Source organism: Athene cunicularia (genome assembly GCF_003259725.1).
Source record: "Athene cunicularia isolate RWA chromosome 7 unlocalized genomic scaffold, athCun1 chr7_part1, whole genome shotgun sequence".
In the NCBI taxonomy this organism is placed as follows: Eukaryota; Metazoa; Chordata; class Aves; order Strigiformes; family Strigidae; genus Athene; species Athene cunicularia.
The window spans coordinates 27975883-27994182 of record NW_020799107.1 but is presented as its reverse complement, the minus strand read 5'-3'; positions in this window follow the sequence as shown (position 1 = coordinate 27994182).

Sequence of the window (18300 nt, the reverse complement as noted above, 5' to 3'; positions counted from 1 at the left end):
TTTTTTTTTTTTTTTTTTTTTTTTCTTGCAGAAAATTAAATGTGCTGTGGGATTGTGATCCTTTGGGGCTAGCATTTCTTTGGTTGGATAGTGATTCAGGAACAGGTCTCGTGCTTCTGAGTTACAGCATGTTTTGGAGGAAGATTGGTATTTTCCGCCCAGAAAGAGCAAACGTATCAGACAAACCAGAGGTAGAAGTCAAACCAAATGTCATCAAGAAATGTTGCACAATAAAAACTCCAAATTGTCTGATTACTACGTAATCATATTAGTAACAGCAGCTCTATGCTCCCTGTCTGTGTAATGAAGGGCAAACCTACTCCAGTCTCATCTTCATTTTTATTCCACCAGGTTCACTGGGAAGGAGTGGGGTAAATGTGCTCATGTTTGTAGTCTGCATGGAAAATATTTTGGAAGTCTTATCTCCCTTCCCTGGTACCAGACTGGCTCTGGGCACAGGTGCTGAGGATGCCCTTTGTGTGCAGGGCTGACACACAGGCAGAGCTGCCACGAAGCCGCCCTTTCCATTTTGATTTCCCTGTTGCAGAGGGTCTGACCCTGTCACCCACATGTCACCCCGGCATCCAGCACCCTCTTGCCTCTGCAAATAGTTGTACTAGGAAGAAATCTGCTGGCCATTGTGGGAAAAAAGGTTTTTAACTTGTTCTTGAGAGGCCGAGGAGGACTTTCAGCTGCCACAGGGCAGGCTTTGCTGCGCTGGTTGTGCAGCAATAGCCATTCTTCCTCTAATCATGCCATAGATGTTGATTACAGCTTTTTTTTCTTGTCCTCCTGCATCCAAAGGAATGTGCCTCAACTAAAGTGATGTAACGATAGCTCAGTCCTGGGGGAGTTTTTCTAAACACACTGCAGGAACAAAGTTTAGTCCTTCCATGCTAAATGCTGGCATTTGCAATGCAGCAAATGAGTTTCTGTAAAGGCAACCCCCCAACCAGAAACAGCTCATTAAAAATCCCATTATCCCCATAACTTGCTTGTTATTAATTTAAATGACTGTCTTATGATTTGTAAGATGGAAAACAAATCCTAAAACAAACGATAGTTAGAATCACTCAGCCTGGTGGGCAATGGATTTTATTTGCCACAGATTTCTAGTTGGATGTTAAAAAGGTTTTCCAGTTTACAGTTACTGCTGTCTCTCTATGTGGTCCACTGAAGGACAGCTTTGTTTTCTCACAACAAACTTTGTGAGTCACTGTTTACTGTGCTTTGCCTATTTCTTAATAATAACTTTACACTTATATGGGCATTTTCCACCCTACAATTCTCCAGTTGTTTACTGAGAAGCCAAAAGGAGCTGGTGAAAGGGAGAGGAGTTCCCCGGTGACTGACATGGATGCAGGATCAGGACCTGCAGGCGTTCTGCTGAGATCTGAGTCACCTTCAACAGGATTTTTCCCTGTGTCAGGGACAGACAGTTCATTCCCATAATGTCCCTCTGTGGGTGTGCCACAGCGGGATTTTTCTGTAGTCATCAATCCCTGGGGGTGACAGTGCAGGTAGTGAAACCTCACAGAGTTAACACGTTTGGAGGTTACAAACCCAGGCCTATGCAGCCTACGGAGAACATCCCAGATGCTGAAAATACCTCCTTTAGCTCCTGTGCAGCAGAAGCAGGACCCTAAGGGAGAACGGGATTATCCATTGTTGCCCCGGGCTGAGAGGCCAGCACTGCAACCCCGGCCAGCTGCAGGCACTGCTGTGCTGCACCCCGCAGTGCCCACGGACCCCGAGGGATCCAGAGCCCTGCAGACACTGCTCTGGCGTGCAGGGAACATGTGGCAGAGGGGCTCCCAAAGAGGACTACTCCTGCTTTTACTGTTTCCTGCTGCACTGTGATTATTCTTTAATCTGGCTTTCAGTGTGCACTCTTTGCTCTTTGTCCCATGACTTCAGAAGTCAATATAGTTTTTAATACAATGGTGATTTACTGATCCACAGTTCTCATTTGTGCGGTGAGGAAACGCCACGGGCGCAACCTCACAGGCCAAATTCTCACCTGGAGTAAATGGGCGATGGAGAGGGGGCTTCAGCGAGCGAGGCTCTCCCAACTGCGGGGCTCCAAGCACAGGCTCACCGGAGCGCACATCCCCGGGACTCAGCGCTCACTGCAGATGGAAACAGCCCGGCCCCTTTCCTGGGGTTATTAATGCCTTTTTTGTCCAAATGCTGGTTTCCAGAGACATCTTGTGGCTTTCGCCAGCTATCACAGCTGAGCTGCTCCACATCCCAGCACGCTGCCCCTCCGGCAGTGCTGGATAGCCAAGCCGCTTGCTGTTTGCACTCTGAATGAGATTTAATTTTTTTAACCCTTCGATGTGTATTTTCAGCTTTGTGGGACTCCCCTCTCACATACAGCTCAGGCCAGGGTGTGGGTGTATCAGTCTTGCAGGAGAGAAGCCCTCTGCAGAAGTGTCACTGGTCTGAGAGCTCTCCCAGGCTGGTGTCACTGCAGGAGATGGGTGTTTGCTCCCTACACAGCACCCAGCACTGCTGCCTCAGCAGCTAAGGCAGCACAGGGTGTTTTGGTTTTCATTAGCTCCTTTGATAGCAGTGCTACAAAGGCAGAGAAATATAAAGCGCAATTACTTTTGTGAGAAGCAGGGGAAGGGCAGTGCTGGTGGACGGGCAGAAGCTGTGGGCTGGCCGTGCATCCCTGTGTGCTGCAGACTGAAGGGCCGTCTCCACCCTTGCAGCAGAGACTTTCAGGAGCAACTTCCCAGATGAAGTGGGAGGAATAAATCCCACTGGTGTGTGGAAGATGATCCCTTTTGGAAAGGGGATGGTGGGAAGCAAATAGTGGGGATTGGACCCCATGACGGTGAAGGTCCCATCCATCCCCATGTTAACTACAGAGGTAGTGGTGCAAAATCAAAGTATTCCCAGACTGCCAAGAACAAGGCACTGCTGGGCTTTTAAAATCTTTTCAGAAGTAATGAATTAGCAGTAATTATTCAGTAGATAAAGAAAGAGCATTTAAACCACTTGGTGTCAACAGATCTTTTCTTGTAAACCTCTTGTTTAGACAGCAAGCCCATCATTTTTTCTACCAGGGTGGCTTGTACCAGCAAGCACAGGCAGCCCCGCACCCCCGAGCACACGCAGTGCTGCCAGCAGACTCCTCGCTCATGGCCACATGGCACAGGAGGGAGCTGCTGGATTCAGGCAGGGAAACAAAGGCTGTTCCTCAAGCCTCAGGCACCCCAAGGATCACTGCGGTGCCACGCTATGCAGGATCTGTCTGTCCAACACCCAGTTAATCCTCCTTCCTTGCGATGAGGAGATAGCAGCTACAGCGTCTGAGCCGGCAGATTGCTTGTCTCCAGCCAGCTAGGGATTCCCTTCCAATTGCACAAAGAAAGCTTCACAGATGAGGGGGTGATTTTAAATGTGTATCCTGTAGCCACCCAGACTCTTGCTGGGTCCAAGCCATCTATGCAATCTACACTTTCCCACTGGTGTATAATTTTCTTGGCACTTTCCTTGCAACAGGTGGGCTGCAATGTAAGGAAACGTAATGTGACTGCTTCACTCTTGACTAAGAAGAAAGATTTACTGCAGAAGGCACATTGCTTACAGTTTTATGGAGATTTCTTATCTAAAGCCATGTAACACCCTATGGCGGGGGTCCACAACCCCGAGAAAGTCTCAGAACATCCAAACAAATGTTTTCTAGCAGGAATGGAGCCAAGTTACCGTGTCTGTGCACAACATCAGGATGCTGCGCTGGGAACTGTAGCTGAGATCACATGGCGCTATAACCCCATTTCGCCTGTCTGGGGTCCAAGGAACCTTACATAATTCATCCAGCCCTGGAGGAGAGAAGATACTGTGCATGAAAAATGACTTCCCAGGTGCCCTGGACAATGTGTTGGCTGTGCTGACTCAGACAGCTTGCTGCACTCTGTCCTGAAGATAATCATTGGCATCTCCATCCAAGCGGTGTCAAGTCCACAACGTGGCCTCAGTAATGGCAGCTACAGACCTGATCATGGTGGTGGGTGATCTGTCTCCTGGTCTCTTATGGATGTGAGGCACCATGCAGAGAGGACAAGCAGCCTGGCAGGGACACGGACCACCTGGTGTCCCTGAGTTGCTGCTTGAGGTGGTTTTCCTGTGTGGGACTGTAGTTTGGTACAATGTCCATAGTGAGAACCAGCCCCTCTGTTACAGGCACTGGGGCAACAGCGGCACTGCAAAGCAACAAGCACGTTGTGAGTTACGACCACTAAACAGCAAGGCAACACTAATAAATCTTAATCCAAAGGCTGATAAACTGTAAAATGCAATATAAAATATGATGCATGGGTTGGTGTTGAGCCTGCGAGCCTCTGATCTGTTCTCATGGGGGCAAATTCTGGCTGATTTTTACCGATGGAGCTCAAAGTGGGCCAGCTGCAGTCACCCAGGCTAAAGTCGGTCTCATGGCTCTTATCTGAATAATTCCTAGTTATTAATAACTTTTATAGTTGATACGTGGGACTGAATGGCGTGTGCTTTTTCAGTGAGAATAAACCATTCAATCACGTAAAGCCTTGCCTAAGAGATGTTGCTAGATGAATCATTTAGGTTGATTGAGGGCTGTGTAAGTGATATATTAAAGATGTGCCAAGCTACATTCCTTGATGGGGAAAATTATGTGTTTTCTGGCAGATTCATAAGCTAAGGAATTCATCTGTGGGTTGTTAAGGAGATTATTGTTTGGTATGTGTGTATATACATGGGAATGGGAATACCAGTTGGTCCAGTTTAATAGATATCCAAAATAATCTGGCTTTGCTCAAATGAAACTGTCAACACACATTGATGCTGGGTAAACTTTTGGCTCACCAAATCAAACCAATTCTTTCTGAAACTCTTATGCCAAGGAAGAATTTGGTCCATCGGCTTCAGAGACAGGAACTGAATGGGACATGACCAGTAGACTTGACTCTGTGAACATAGTTCCCCTTTATGTCAAGAATATTTCTTGCTAGGACCACTGAAAGAATGGTTAAATATTTCTATAACTACAGCTAAGTTTAGGATCAAGTGAAAAGTGCAATATTTATTGTGACCAGGTCAGTTCCTCTTATTTTTTTCCATACATTAAAAACATCCAACCAACCTTCTTTCATTTAAGGTGGTGCAAGATGGGATGTAAAACCAACTAATCTCAAGGAGGAAAAGTTAATTTTAACCCCACAAGAAACTTTTGGTACCTGTGATGCCATCCCAGGGCAAGCCAAAATGCCTCCAGCTTCTCAACCACCCTTTCAGGATTATGTCCATCCGGGCTGGCAGGGCTGGGGACAGGGTCTGGCTGGCATGACGTCCAACCTCCCGCTGCCACCAAAACAGCAGCTTCCTGAGGAAAGCATAACACGCCGGAACTGGTGGCAGTTTGCCATCCACCAACACTCACACCAAGGGCAGCTGAAAGGAGAAAAAGCATGATCAGGGAATACATTTTGCAACATAGACGTGGTTTTAAACCTTTTTTGTTTAATATTCGCTTTGCTGGGAATAGAGTGTGTCCCTCTGTCCCTTGCACTCCCACACTTTCTCCTTTCAGCTGAATTCTTTCTTTTTCCACATGTTCAATATGGTTTGGATTGCCAGTCAGTTCTTCAGCCTATCTTTTAAGCTTGTTTCAGTTTATGCTGTTCTGTGACTCTGATTCTGAATTTCACATTTGAAACATTCAGACAGCAGTGAAAATAGCAGTATGCTGTACAACCTGAGCTTCGTATTATCATTTTCATCAGTGATCTAACTTCATATCACTTTCAAAGCAGAGTTGATTTATTGTCTCGTGATCTGTTTTGTAGAGCTTTCTAGTTTGTAGTTCTCACATTTCCATGCCTTCATATCATACTGTAATTTTAACATCCTCCAGTGAAGGATTTTAAATCACTGCTTAGTTTCTGTGTCCTCCATCCAAGGGCACATGGCACTCATCTACAAGCCTCCTCCGACCAGTCACAAACGGAGGGGAAGCCCCATCTTGGCATCTTTCTCCCTGATATTTTGCCTCCCTGTTTTACTCTGCTTCTGCCCGCTGTGCCCAGGCTGCAGCTGATGACCGGAGGGGCTCTCCTCTGCTCTTGCTCAGAGAGCGCTGTTCTCCCCGCAGATGAGAGAGACAATAATTAATATTATTAACTATGTGTCATGAACAAACCTAGCTTAGAAAGAGCCCAGAGATCTTGCAGATGGGGAACTTATGGTCACATCAATCAGCTGAATAAGCAAATGAGAGAGGCAGGCTCTTAAGTCCATTTACTCAATGGCTGGGTACTCCACAGTACTCAAGTACTTTGGCCATCTCTCTGTGTGCTTTATAAGGTTATTGTGGCCATTATATATCTCACCTTCACATTACTCATTATGGCTTTGAGAGATGTTTAAAGTGAACTTCAAAGAAAACTAAGAGTTGCTTAATGCTGCAGGGGAAATTTTATAGCCAGTAGCTCGGGCGAGGTTTAATCCATAGGCAAGCAGGCTGCGTTGGGGTACAACTCTCAGACCAGGCTGCAGACCTCTTGCCTTACACCACAAGGGTGGGCATCATTCAGTATTGCTCTGATAAGAAAACAAATCCTGCTATGGATGCAGCCATGGCCACTGAAGGGGTATTTTTCTGGCTTGTACCATGGAAAGGATGCAAGGTGCAGATACCAGTGTTAGATCTGTCTGCACACGGGCTCTGCCAGCTGGTGGTGGACAAGCCTTAGGTGATGGATATTTCTTTATGGTGATATAAGTATAAACATACTGATTAAAGGCTTCATGTTTGAAAGGCTATGACTACCTGAATGGCTTCCCAAGCGATACTTGGTGGTTTTCCACCACCACGAGGGTGACGATGCTGAGGATCTCTCCCTGCACCCCTCTTCCCAGCAGAACATAGCCCAAAGGACAATCAAGTTCAATTAAACATATCAAACTGCCCAGCATTTTCCCAGGTAAAGAAACTAGTTGTACACTCCCAGCTAGTCTCCAAAAAGTCTCCACTGATCTAAGGAGCCTGAAGTCCTCAGCTGGCCGAACTAGATAATATCTTTCAGCTACTTGTTGGTAGCACACATTCCTTGGGAAAGCTATGATAAACCCGGCACTTAACAAGGCTCACAAACCAACTAAACAGCTGTGGGAGACATTTGGTGCGTTCGACAGTAAAGAGAGGAATGCTTTGAAGACTGGGCTTGTAAGGCAGAGCTCTGTCAACTAGCTCCGGAGCAACCCGGCGAGTGTCTGAGGCGTATGGAGCAAGCTCAGCCTTTATGACTCTGCAGCCCTGCGACTCCCCTCCCGGCCAGCATGCCCATGATTTATCCACCCCACACCCCTTAGATGCTCTGCTTTTCTCCCTCCCTGCATTTTCCAGGGCTCTGTTTCACATTAACTCATCAGCAGGTTGCAAAGTCCATGTGCCCAGGGAGAAGCTTTTTAAGAGAGACCCTGCCGATCATCATCTCTTTGCCACAGGAGGAAGTGAGAGGGAGGAGGTTGCCTCCTGCTCCTTCTAGCCATCAGCTCCTCCATTGAGCGGATGTGAACAGTCTTCACTCCTTGATATACAAGGAAGAAGCGCAAGAAAGGGGTTCTGGGCTAGTCAAAGTCATTGATGGCTTTATGTTTTTATTCAGAGAGTGCTGAAGAGCACTGGAGAAAATGCAGCCCTGAGGTACCAGGCATCTGCCTGGATCTGTTATAGTCGGTGTGTGCAGAAATAGACAGGGTTTTTTGGTTTTTTTTTTTTACAAGATACAATATTATGCCACCCTCCCTCAAAGATCAAGGTCTGAAGCTGTTTCATCTTAACACAGGACAGGAAGATGCTGGGTTCCCACCCATGTTTCCACCTTGCCAGGTTTCCACCTCTGCTGCCAGGAGGTGTTGAGCATTTTCTGTGCCCATGGCCACAGGGGACATGCTGGGGAGCTCATAGCATTGGATTTGGGAGGGGAGAAGTCAGGCTCAAGTTATCCTGCAGATGCTCTGAGAGAGTGAAGAACATCCAGGTCTTTGAGAAAAATGTCTGGTTTACTTTGAACTGTTACCCCTAAAAGGAGATTTTACCCTATCACCTCATTACAGATGATGGATTTTTTCACAGAGCCCATTGGTAATCAGTGGAGTTTAGAAATACCTGCTTTTTCTGAAGACCAGTGACTACTCACAGCACTAGCTGAGAAAGCACAAATGGCTACATCTTTTTTGCTTGCAAAACATGCTTTCAGTAAAGCTCACAGATCACCTCGGAGACCCTTTTCTGCAAAAGCAACAAAGGAGAAGGTACTGTCCAGCTGTGTAACACTTCTTGGAAATCTTTAGTGATATTTTGAATTTTCATGGTACGTATTTAGAACCACTGGTTTCATCTTTCCAGAAGGAAAGATTTAAGTAACATCACATAAAGAAAGCCCCAACAAACCTTTCCTCATTTATCCAGGACTTTCTCTATACCTTTTAGCGCCTGTCTAGAAGAAGAGGCTGAGCGCATGTTTATGTATCTGTTTGCAATGAATGTCTAGTCAGGACTCGAGGAGGGCCCACTCTGAAGCCTGATGGCCAAGAGTCCCTAAAGCCCTGGAGAGCACGGGGGGACGGCGGGGCTGCATGGCTCGCAGGCAGTCCGGCACCGTACCACAAGGTGGGGATGCTACAATGCTGAATGGCAGGCGGCTCTAGTCAGGGCACCGCAGAGCTAATTGCATTCATCTCTCTACGATAGGAAGTTTCTAATAGTCAAAATCCAAGCCATCACTTTGTCACTTAGCTCTATATACCTTGCTCCACGCCCTGCCAAGTTACCCTACATCATATTTCCCGTGTTACCACAACATTAAAAGGTTTAGAAAATGCTGGTGCAAGTGCAATTTTGTCCTGGGGGCCCCAGGCTTTTCCTATCTCCTAGAGAGCCAACACCCAGGCTGCTTCTGGCACTGGGGTGAGCTGGCAAGACACAGCAAGGCTCAAAGGAGAGAGGGGAAATCAGATGTGCCTATTCTTTTTTTGTGCAAGACCAAGGTGACACCACTGTCACAGAAAGGTGATGGATTGCAAGCAGTTAAGGGACCTTCTTCCTCTAGAGGTTCAGCTGGGCTGGAAAACTCAGCCCTTCACGCTCCGGCTCAGTTTTACTGGGTTTCCGAAGAGGTAGATGCCACAGGCAGAGCAATTCCTGCACAGAGGCAGTGAATGATGCCCCTTAAAAACTGTAAGATAATTTGTCAAGCCCTGCCTTGCAGGGCAGCGTGCAACCAGCTGGTGACATGGAGGCATTTTCCTCATTTACACTGACCATCACTCCCTGCTCCAAAACACCCACTGCCAGGGCACCAGTGAAACTGTGGCAGGCTCAGGGCTGTGCCCGCGATTTTCCCTGGCAGTAATGGGCATCCTACACGCCCCCCAGGCATCACAGGCTCCCATACATTTCAGTCTGGGTGAACATGATACTTCCCACCAGCTGGGAATGGGACATCTGACATAATGAATATGGGCAAAGCTGTGATACTTCTTGGATTTAACAAAGTTTTTGAGAGCCTAGAAAAGAGAAGTGGGAATTCGATTATAGTTTTATAGATTATAAGTTGTTATGAAGAGGGCAGCAATCAACTGCTCTCCATAGCTATCAAGGGGAGGACAAAATGGAATGAGCTCAATGTTTAGCAACAACGTTTAGCAGTAGGCATGTGGGGAAAAAAAGACATCCATTCTAACTGTGAAGGTAATTATACATTAGGTTATTTACAGAGGGCTGGGAGTCTTTGATTTCTAAGAGCAGATCACACAAACATATGTCAGGAATCATCCTAAGACCCTCCCAGACCAATACTTTTTGCTTTTGTGATTTTAAGGTAGCCCTGCCCCATGTCTTGCCTTCACATTTCATATCCTCTGCGACAAAGCTTGGCAGAAGAGGATCTCTGTGTCTGGGGAGGGTTTTCCCTAGTCATCACCCATCTAGACATGGTCCGGGGGGGCACTGCAGGTGTCTCAGACTCTCCATCCAATTCTGTTAGTTCATACATTGCCCTGGCCCATCTGCATTTTGCTGGCCAGGAGCTCCCTCTGCTCTGAACATCCCTGCTTCTTGCTTTTTTGCCTGCAGGAGCAGGCTTGGGTTTTTTCTCCAGGTTTCTCTGTACAGACCTCCTTCTTGCTGGACTAGGAGTGCATAGGGGAAAGCACTAAGTCTTAATCTTGTTTTAGTGTGGCCAGTGGGAACTTTGCTTTTGCTCTAATGGAGTACAAGATGGGGCATGGCCTTTTGTAAGCATCAGTTAATCAGTGGCCTTGGCCATCCCAGTAAAGATGTGGGTGAACATGATCCCACAGCTCTGCTTAACCAACTGATTTCAGCCCGGTGTTAAAGCAGAGTCAGGAACAGTGAAAATATTTCCCAAATCAGTCTTCATGGAGCAGCTGGGCACCCCAGAGTCAAGGGGACAGCATCACCCTGGGGCAACTGCGCTGGGATTGTTTGGCTGAAGTAAGTAGATGGCAAATGCTGGCATGATTCAAGCAGTGACAGCATGTGTTAATTGAAAAAAGAAATATGCCAAGAAAGCAAATCCCTGGGAGTAACATCCAGCCAGATTAGGAAATCCTGATCTGAGAATAACTGTAAGCTCAGGAAATGCTTGGGAAACATCATAAATATGCTCTTACATCATGTTCTACTCTCTCCTAGGCACCCACTTTTGGCAAACCTCAGGCAAAGTTGTGGGCTACATAAGGCTTTAGTTCATTTGAGCCAACGTATCCACTCATATCCTTCTATCAGGAGACGGTCTGAATGGGACTGAATAGGGCTCAGCAAATTACAGGATTTATTTCTCTGTATGAGTGGGTTTTCCTCTCAAAGGCCCTGGTGGGAGGTGGATGCTTCAGCCTTCTGACAACACACTGTCTTTGCTTAGTTGCCTTTCAGAGATACTAGGACATGGTGCACATATCCCCAGGCTGAAGCCTGTAGGAAAAGAAAGTGGATAACCTCTGCAATAGTTTACTACTGTTTCTGGCCATTTTTAACCCAGCCAAAGAGCTGGAAGCTGATATTTGACAGGAGTGTCTCAGAAGAGGAAGGCAGTGCTCTGCTGACGGTAAGTGAGCAGTTACATCCCAGCCACAGCAAGTGCAAATGAACAGACAGGGTCAGTGAGAGCTTGAAGTCACAAGAAATAACGTGGGGGAGGTAGCAGGAAGGTCATGCATATTTTCACACTGATAAAATGTCCACAGTTGGGTTTTTTGGGGGGAAGATGTGATAGAAAGTTTGTTCTAAATACCTGCAATTTCATTTATACACAGCTGAGAAGATGAAGGTGTTCATCTGTGACTGCTTTATCTTTGGGTCTCTCCATCCCCAGATGAAACATCATGTACAGCAGCTTATTCTTTATCTCTTTATTCTCTTTCTCACTTGTGTGGTATGAAACACTAACGTCATGACTGGAATTAATGTCATTGGCAGGAGCTGGAATTTCTTTGCCATACTGCTGTAAAGCTATCCCAGAAAATTTCTGTAGGTCAGGAAATTAAGTATAGTTTTTCAACAGAGAGTTCTGTTAAGAAGGGCATCCCATGAGCTCCTACAAAGAAAGGGCACCTCTCAATCCTGTTTAGATTGGGAAGCACTGGCAGACCTACCTCCATCTGCCTGAGAGGATCTCCATCCCCAGGACGTGCTGACCCACCCAAGGCAAAGCATTGCCATGAGGGGCCACAGGAGTGCAGCTCACCACCTCCAGAAACCTGGGGCTTGCATAGACCCCAAACAGCCCCATGTCCCCCAGCTCTGTGAGAAAATCTCGGGGAGAAACTGATAGGAGAGGTTGGACTTTGATTTTTGGCTCAACATGACCACCTGAGGTAAGAGGATGCTGAGGGCAGAATGAACCTGCCTGTGACTGCTGCAGGGATCTTGTCATTGTTATAAAAGTTCAATTATTGCTCCCTTGCTTAGAGCTGCCATGTGGACATTGTATTGTTAAATGTACAGAAAATCATTAATGGAGCTACTTCAGCACTGCCCACTCGCACAAAGTAGAACATGACTTGGTGTGACCTCCTTACAGCTGGGCTGGCCAAGAAACCAGCAGCAATGCAGTGGGGTTGCTGAGCTTCCTCACAGTGGCTGGCCACAGCTGGGCAGCATGAGTGGGTGGGTGTGAGTATCCACCATCCACCGTGGCAGAAGCAGAGCTCAGAAAGTCATTTTCACTAAAATGCCCATCATACCTCTATGACAAACATGGCCAGGTCCACCATGGCTTCATGGCTTCACTCAAGGGAAATACAAGCCCATGTCAATCTTTTGGGATGTTTCCAGCCTCTGTGTTGCAGTCTCCCACCCTGGGCTGCAGATGCATCAAGAGAAAGCCAGAGCTTCAAGCCATAAACCCGGAGCAAATCACAGCATGGCAGCTGTGCGTACATGAGCAGGCTGAGAATTTGACAGAGAAAGAGATAAGCAGCTGTTGCAAAACAACAGCAAGTTCAGTTCTTCAGCTCAGGCCAATTTTGCCACTGTGGGACAGAGCTAAAGAGCAGTTAGAGACTGTGCTGTGGCCAGTGCTTTGGAAAGTATCTGGGTTTAACACGTGCTTGTGCCTGAATTTGACCTAAAGGACATAACGTGGTGAGTCTGAAGACTTTGCATCAAGGTGAATATTGCCAGATAAGCTCAAGTTGACACCTATGGCTGAAAGTTATTGCTGTTGTTTAGGGTGTCATTTATGGGGGAGGACTTATGTTATGAAATGATGAATTTATGTTATGTACCTCCTTTTGGGGGGTTTTTGTTTGTTTGTTTGTTTATAAGACAACTTCAAGAAGATAAAATGCAGTTCTTCAACAATCCTACTAGTTTGTTTTCAGTTCTTATCATCATAGCACTGCAAATTTGTGGTAAGGAGCTCACCCCGCGTCTGTGGATTTGGAAACCTGTGTAATGGACTTTCCCAGGGAAACCACAGGCTGGAGAAGCCACTCTGGGAGCTTGGCAGAGGTCTCCTGTGCTTCCAGCTCATGCCTCGGACACTCACTGAAACTTCATAAAACATTAATCTCCAGCACCAATGGATATGAAGGAGCACAGAAGGAAGACAAAACTTAATTGCTCCAAACAAGCAAAGCCCTGTAGAACAGCTCAGAGGAGACACTTACCCAGAGGTAGCACAGCCAGGTGCCACTCCCACCCCATGCCCCAAAAAGAGAACTGCCACTGGGAAAAGAAGCTTTGCTTTCTGTTTTTCTTCTTCTTACTTCTCGCTATCTCTTTTTTCTGTCAAAAAACAAGACCTTAGCAAATGCCCCACCAAGGACTTCTGCTCATCTCAGCTCTTTTTCTTCCTCACGTGGGGCCCAGGACCGCTCAGGACAGCAATCACAAAGGGTTTCCTTCTTTATCAAAACTCTCAGCAGTTAAACAAGGAGAGAGCTAGGAATATAGGCAAAATGGAAATTTTACCTACCTCTTTGTATCCTAAATCTTTGTCCATTCTGTAGCTCCAGTAGAAATGCTTTTCTTCTGTTGCCTTACTGATTATCCTCAGAGGACTGAGGGATGGATACCCAAACCTGAGCCACACTTGCACCATCAGTGTTGGACTCTTGTTGTCTGATGAGGGACAGAAATGCCCATCAGACAGACCTTAGTTTTGGAAAGCCAATAGGACTTGCTTTTTCTTTGCTGAACATTGGATTATAAACTATAAACTATACCCCTTCATAACCAGATTTTTGCCTGTAAAGATGCATCTTCATCATTAGCCTCTGTGCCCTTTGCACCTAACTAAAATTATTTCAAGGAGGTTTTTCTATTCTGATGTTGTTTTAAAGCAAGAAGGGTCTTTGCAGAGCAGGCAGTATAAAAAAATAATAGTGTATTAATGAAGAGTGGGAGGGAAGGTCATTCGCCTGTTATTTGTAGCACAATACCTGATAAGAGGTCATTAGTCATTCAAAGCCACTGAATGACTTTAATTAAAATTTGAGCTTTGAGAGCTGGATACAGTCTGCTGAACAGACTTTCAGGGCAAAAAGATGGGAGGGAAGATGAGCGGGAGTTGACCAAAATGACAATGAGCTTAATTAAAGCCAGGAGGAGCACAGGCAAACTCTCATTTCCGGGCTCCCTCCCCAGTTGGGTTTTTATCCTGGTGCTCCAGAGCTGCATCTTCCTTGGGTCCGCCTGGCACAGTGACAACAGCTCTGGGTACCACTGTTTTTGGGGGGCACATTCCTGGGCTCTTTCCTGTGGGACAATGTGATTTAGTAGCCTGTGCAAGACATGTTGGTTTGGTTTTTTTTTTTCAGAAAGTTCTGCATTTTTAAAAGTAATTGCATTTTTAAAAATAATTTTTCCTTTGGAGATTTTCTGCTCTGTCCCCAGCCCGGGACAGAGGCAGAAGGTGTAACTGAGCCTTTCACCAGGGAAAATAAACCCAGGAGTGTGTGCCTGGCATGCTCAAGGTCTGACTTTCCAGAGGTGTTTCCTGGCTTTTTTTCACTTACTGTCCATGTAGTCCTGCCTGGTGGCAATACAGCAGCAGCCAGTCCTCCCTGCACTGGGAATGACATGGTGATGGGGAAGCACTGGTGCAGGGGAAAAGGGCAGCTGGTGCTGTAAGGGTAAAAACTTTGAAAAGAACTATAAACAAATCTCTTTTATTTTAAAGAGAAGGAAATCAGCTCGTGAAAGGAAGAAGACAGTTCTGCGCTGTTTAAGGGTAAAGTTGGACTTCCCCGTCGCAGCTTCTCTCTCTAGGATTGCATCTCCAGCACCTCTGCTTGCACTGGGATGCCGAGACGTTTTGATATATGTGCTCTGAACAGCTGCGAGGCAGACACAGCCACGCTAGACTGTGAGAATAAAGGAGGGGGTTTGTCCCCTGCTATTTGGTATATGCAACATATCATAATTAAGTAATGTGAGCTTGCTGCCAGCCTGGGGCACTGCCACAGGACAGGGATGTGTTTATTTCTTAGGGCAGGAGGTATTTCTACTTTTTTTTTTAATATTTCTCTAATTTATTATGCAACACAAACCATGAGTTGCCAACTGTAGTTCTCTTCCCGTGCTGGGTCACTGGTGTGTCTGAGAATTTTCCAGGGATATCATTCACGTGCCAACAAGCATTAGGACTTATCCTTGCGGGGGGCTTTACCTATGCCAAGCCAGGCAGAAGACTCTTGCCCCACTGCCTGTGTTGGTACCAGGGGACAGAGCTGGGAGGTACGTACAGTGCAAGTCCTCCCTCCTCCTGACATGAGCAGCTCAGGCTCATCCCCAGCTGGAGGCTGCATGCAGACCACCAAGGAAGAGCTTGCTGGCATGATATATCCTCTCCTGGTAAGGCCATGCCACTGGAGACATCACATCAGACCTTTGCATGTACCAATTTAGGATTTTTCTTGCCAGCAGAGCTATATCATCTCTGCTAACAATGTTGCTAGGCTGACAAAACACAATCTAAACCAACAAGTTTCTTGGCTCAGCTTTCCGTGAGGAGGTGCAATGGCTTTTTGCTCTCAAGCCAGCATATCTCCACCAGAAACATGTTGCACTATAAACCAAGCCCTACTGCTATTGCAAAAGGCAGCCAACTTAGACCAGTGCCTAACTTTCCATCTGCTTGTCATTAGTCTGGATCTTCATGCTCTCAAGCTGGAGAATGAAATCTATGACCTTGATCCACTTTCTTTTCATTTTGCTTTAGGATTTTGTTATTCTTCTTGTTGGTCTGGAGAAAAGTTCTGGGACAAATTCTCAAAGGCCATCTCTAATCCAGAGTTTCAGATTGTCTATGTAGGGAAAACAGTGGACAGTTAAAGAAAAATGTATACCCAAGACTCTATGCAGAGCTGAGATCCCCCCTGGATCTTATTCATCAAATATCCAGCCCTTGACTGGTTGAGGGAATGAACTCTGAATGTTGACATTCAGAAACTTGAGATGACATTCAGAAACTTGAGCTCATTTCTGCTTTGATCATTTTTTTTCTTAACGATGTGAGCTACCGGACTGTCTCTCTCCATAAAAGAACACCTTTAGCTTGCTCTGACGGACTAACATATAATGCATTTATTTCTGGCACACACATTTATTAGCATGTTGACATCTTTTTTAATATTTTCCCACCTCAGGCCACTCCATCAATCCACAGCCCTTAAGCAGAGACTTTTCAATGCACCACAAAAGAGAGGTCAAGTTAATTCTTTTTCGTTACCTAAAGTGGGGCCATCTCTCCCAGGTTCCCTTAGTCCTATACAAAGGTTCATGCCAAGCCAATTTGAATTCTCTTTCAAAACTCAAACTGTGTTTAATGGGAAAGGTATGATTTCATAAGCAGATCTGTGCAAGACTGATGTTGTGCAGACAAGATCCTGTAATGATTAACATGTGGCACCTTGGTCCAATTCACTCAGCTATGCATTTACATTGAAGTGAAAACTGCTTACCAGCTTGCTCGCTTGGTGCAATTTAATTAAAGAAATTAGGATAGCCAGAAACCCACTGCAATTATCACATGATTTATTGACACCGGGATCTCTAATTTTTCACATCTTTCTAATATTTTTGGCCAGGAGTCTTGAAGCCTCATCCCAAGGTCTCTGCAAATCCTTTTCAGATGTGGCTGGGAGGGGAGCAGGAGCCAGGCTGCCTGGCTCAGTCTCCCACCGGTTGGGCTGACCTCCCCTATCAATCCTCACCTAGCCCAGCACTGGCAAGCATGCTGAGTGCCATGCGTGTGTCTAACCCCTTGATTTCAGCCCTGAAACATGGGTGAGGGGTCAGTCAGGGCTTCTGCCGGAGCATCGTCAAGAAGGAAGGGGCATCTGAGGCACTGATCATGTCCTTTGGTGGCCCTGACATTATTGAGGAGGTGTCTTCAAGAAGCACCAAGGAGGGCTTTGGGGACCATCACAGCTCCAGGCGTCTTCTAGCCAATGCCCTCCATCTCTCCTGCCCCATGTACTGCAATAGCAGGCACAGAAACCCTCCACTTCAGCATGGTGGCTGCAGCTCCTCTCGTGGCTTTCCCCAGTCCTGACTGGCCCAAAGCCTGCTGACATGTCCCAAAAGCTGCCATCTGACATCAACACCCTCTGAGTGAGGCTCTAAATCTGCACACGCCTTGGGAAAGTTAAACAACCTACAGCATGGACATCTTCACCAGCTTAGCTACGAACACAATGATGAATGTAAATCAGTGGCTTCCATGTAGAAATCCTCGACGCCATCAAGAGTGCTGTATTGAATTAAAGATATTCAACTCATTAATAAAGGCAAATAATGACAAGCTTATCTTACTATTTTATTGGGCTAGAGTTAAATATTTGACTAATAATGAGAACCTGTTTCTAACTGATTTATCCCTTTCCTCCTGTTTCTTTTAAAGTACATATACATATGTGGTCTCAGTGTTTGTTTTTCCTTAAATTGTGCTTTCTGCCAGCTTCCCTGGTGGTTAGAACAGAGGGAATTTATTAAGAACCATACCTTTTTTATTTCAGTGATCACCATCTCTGGCTTGAACCAGCCTTCAATGGCACTTGGTTATTCTTTGCTCTACCACTACCACCCACCTCCACTGCCATATGGACCTGTCTTCCCAGGCAACATGTAGGGAACATGCAGAGGCTATGGCATCCAAAGTCCTTTTGAACAGGTTTCTGTCAAAACTCTGCTCAAACATCTGTAGGCATGCGAGAACAGCAGTACTCCTGAATTAATAGTGCTGAAGGCTCCAGACACTCTGCCCAAGCCTTTTGGGTCTTTTACACAAATGTGAGAATCCTAGAGACCCATTGCTTCCAGTTACTTTTGCAAAAAGAAGCAGTTTAATGGGAAACGTTGGAATTAGGCAAGGGTCAGGACTGTGGGGCAAATTCTGGTTTTATTAATCAAATCACTTCAGCTCTGCTTGATCTGTCATTGCCAGTGTAGCAGGAGGAAGGGAATTTCCAGCTAGTTCCCAAAATAAGATGTGTGCTGACTATGGAAAGAGGCACAAAAGCCTGAAGGTCATTGGACACTTGCACACAAAGAAAGAAATAAAGCATCTGAAAGCATGCAAATAAAAAATAATTTGCTTTGCTCTTTTGATACCAGCTTGTTACTCCTGCTACTTGCATTAGCCCATTTTGTGAGATGCCCAGAGGGGAAAGTTGAACCAGAGCTTTGCTTTTGTTTCTGCGTGGGATAGAAGCAGCACTGATGCTTGCCTTTTATACACGGTAGCAAATGTGAACTCTGAGGAGCACCAGCCTGCCACTGGC